This window comes from Euphorbia lathyris, chromosome 3, assembly GCF_963576675.1.
Source record: "Euphorbia lathyris chromosome 3, ddEupLath1.1, whole genome shotgun sequence".
Lineage (NCBI taxonomy): Eukaryota > Viridiplantae > Streptophyta > Magnoliopsida > Malpighiales > Euphorbiaceae > Euphorbia > Euphorbia lathyris.
This window is the reverse complement of record NC_088912.1, coordinates 106,577,036-106,580,850: the sequence shown is the minus strand read 5'-3', so window position 1 is coordinate 106,580,850 and position 3,815 is coordinate 106,577,036.

The following is a 3,815-nucleotide window of genomic DNA, read 5'->3' as shown; positions in this document are numbered from 1 at the left end:
AATTCTGAGAAGCTCCTAAACTAAACTCTTTTTCAAATAGATGAGTTTAATATTATCAGGAATAATGGCAAACCGATAGCAAATTCAATTTTGGCAGTTGTTCGCTGTTTGAAATTAATTGCATTACTGTTAATGAATATCTCCTTGCCTTTGTTCTTTATTTGTTTGCATTACTGTTAATGAATATCTCCTTGCCTTTGTTCTTTATTTGTTCAGAAAACTAGCAACAAATAAAGAACAAAGGCAAGAAGATATCCATTAACACTAATGCAATTAATTTCAAACAGCAAACAACAGCCAAAATTGAATATTAAACTTATCTATTTGAAAAAGAGTTTAGTTCAGGAGCTTCACCAGGATTCAGAAACATTTGAAGAAAAGATAGTAGAAAGTACTGTAAGAGTCAAATCTGACCCTTATGACTACCTCCAGAAAAACTCTCACATGCTTGTTCAAGTTATAGTTTTTTTTATGTGCAAGCTGTTTATTATTTATAAATATGCATTAAGAAAGTGTCATTTTCTTTGGTACTAGTGGTTTTCACATCTGAACATGAACTATAATCACTTCTTTCTACTATTGTTTTTCGTGGACATTGGGATAATAATTTGAAGTCAACATCCGAATTCGATATGTATATGGAGCAAATGCAACAAGTCTCGGAAAAAGCTGGGATGTCCTACCATGCGAAAGAGTAGGCTTATCAAAACTTGAGTATCCAACATCAAATGTTGCTTAGCGAGTTCGATCATTAGAATAACATGGTTCATAATTTGCACAAGGTGAAGATGGAGGAGCAACAGAGAAGACATATGGAGACTTCTAGGCTCAAACACAAACTATACATGAAGAGAAATCTCTTAGATGGCTATGAAAAAGCTTTGAATGAGACAACTAAAGATTTCGCTGAGTATAGAAAGAAATGCCCTTTGCCTGAAGAACCAATTTATATGGATACAGGGTCTGATGGTCCTGTTTTGAGCACGAGTGAACCGGAGAAGTTGCCTTTTAAAGAAGAGATGACACAATGTCATAATGTGCTCCATCCGAAGAACAAGATATGACAGAATGTGCTCCATCCGAAAAACAAGTTACTCAACAATCTATTTAACTGATACAACTTTATGTTTTAAGTGAAATTTGCTCGAAATTTCTTAACTTTGTTTTAAACATTGTTGGTATGCTAATTTTTGTTATTAGACGTTTCTATCATAATTAGTTTGTCTATGATAAAACTATGCATGCGATGCTTGAAAGGTAACTTGATTTGTAACTATATGAGATGTTTTTAATTTAAATTGTTTGATCCATCACTGATAAAGAGAGTCAATTTAATTCCATTTGACATCTTAATGTATTTCCAACGTTTCCAAGTAAAGAGAGTGAATTTATAGATGAACATTTCTGAATTAGAAGGATTATATATGTGCTAAGTTGCACACAAAGAGACATGTTTTTTCTAAAAAGATATGCAAATAGAAACGAAAAAGAAATGTTAGAGTTTTGACAAGTTGCTTCGGCAAGCATATTTTTCTGCTAATAATTTTTTTGCAGATGGGGTTATGGATTCATAACTATCACTTGCTGGTGTTCCTTACTTTCCTGGGGAAGTGTTTCTACAGAGTTAAGCATGGTTTCTTCTTTCATAGTCCATTCCCCTCTTCAATAGTGTTTTAATATATTTGTTGCTTCTCTATTTGGCTCAAAACCTTAACTGCTACCTCAATTTTTAAAAGTTCCTAAGGACCCACATTCATATCTAATTTTATCCAATACCCTCTATTATTGTTAGAGAAGTAACTAAAAACATTAGTATAATTTTTTGTTGTATAAATGAGAAAGTTGAGTTACAAGATTATATGTTTATGATTATAGTAAGAGAGAGACCAAATTTATCCTAAACATTTAAAAAAAATGCACATATAGCCTTTAACATATGAAATTATGCAAATTTATCCCTAAAATTTCCAAGTAAGATCAATTTTAGCTCAACCTTATTGATAATTAGAAAAAAACTGAATTAACTAGTATTTGTCAATCACTTAAAACCTTCCAAATATAATCTAATGCAATGATATAAACTTTTTCCTAAAAAAATTTAAAAAATACAGTGTAACTTTAAAATTTGGGAAAAAAGAAAAAAATAATCATAAAACATAACAATATTATTATCTAAAATTTGCCCTAACCCTTTTAGATGCAAAATTGCTACTTAAAATTTATATTCCATGTCCTTTTAATTTTTATTTATTTTTAACAGATAATACAACTAATCTATAAAATATTAATCATATTTTGATTGTCTTAAAGTTTTTTGTAGGCAACTATTTTTCTTAACCAATCGAGTTAGCCTTATGGTAAATCTTTACACTCTTGCTTTGTTGGGTTTTATGTTTTAATGACAATTCTGAAAATACTCTAATGATTCTTCAAAAACTAGCATATTATGTGTCCTAAGAACTGAACAAATAGAAACAACCTTCAAATTCAGAGATAACCATGGATTTGTACTAATACGCGCTTACATCACAACGTATTTCCTGAACATGGGCCTTCTTCGGGACACGGAAAGGGACCAGGCGGGCCGCACAAGTTCATTCATACGAGATGAATAAGACGTCTTTAGTTCGAATCGTTTCGACGTTTTAGGGTGGTTTATATATCGGTTTAAGAGTATATATTAACGTATCGTTTCATTTTCTTTATGTATTCTGGGATTAGACACGTATAATGACAGTTTGAAAACACGAATTGATTCATTCATCATATAAAAAATGGTAACAGGTAATCCTAAGGAAAACTTCTAAGGCTACTATATGCTGACACGGCTGATCGCGGGACCTCACAAGACCGCACGAATTCGCCCCTATCGAATGATGGGGACCCTTCGACGCCTTACTGTTAGGGGGAACTTACACTAGCCTCTTTCGAGCGACGAATGGACTCTCGCTAGAGGTTTCGTGAAAATTACCCAAAAGGTTTGCAATAATGCATATGAATGCATACGAAAAGAAATAATACGATCCGTCCCCGTTATGGGCTTAATACACGCCTTCCGGAATCAAATTTCTCTACTTCCCCAGCAGAGTCGCCACTTGTAGGTGTCGTGGCCTCGCCCGGAAGACCCGGGGGGTGGACACCGTTGATGACAGATGCTGTGATTGGCGTCAAAAGCAACTAATCTCGAAATCAAGATGCTCGGTAGGGCCGGAGCTCGGAGTATGGAAGAGTCGCCACCCACGAATGGGAAATGAACACCGATCCCTTGCGGGAGATAAGTGAGGGTTTGGGAAATTAGGTACGAGCCGAGAAGGCTAGCTCCTTTCCATAGAAAGGCTACTAGGCACCCCGACATCACCTGGTTTTGAACCACCGGCCTCCTACTTAGCATGTTAGGCGCTAACAGACTAATCGCATATTTCTTTAAGTTTAAAATTCATTTGAAACCTTTTCTTTCTCATTTTGAAACCCGTTTTAAGCATATATTATTGAAAGCCACTTTAATAAAGGATCACCCATTTGCATGAATTTAGAGTATGTAAAAGAAGGAGGGAGGCAGAAGAATTGATTAATTACAACATATGAATATCTTTCTAAGCTATACACATCAAATCTAAACTAGTATCTCTTCCCAAAACGTGTTTATTTTCATGGTTCGTGCCTTAGTCGTTGTTGGAACGATTTAGGCACGTTTCAAAATCCTGTTGATTTACTTGCTTTTCACTCGAACCGCCGTTGGAACGACTCGAGTGCTTGAAAACGTGAAAAATGCACATTCAACCGAAAACGTGATTAAGCATACAAGTCCATTTATT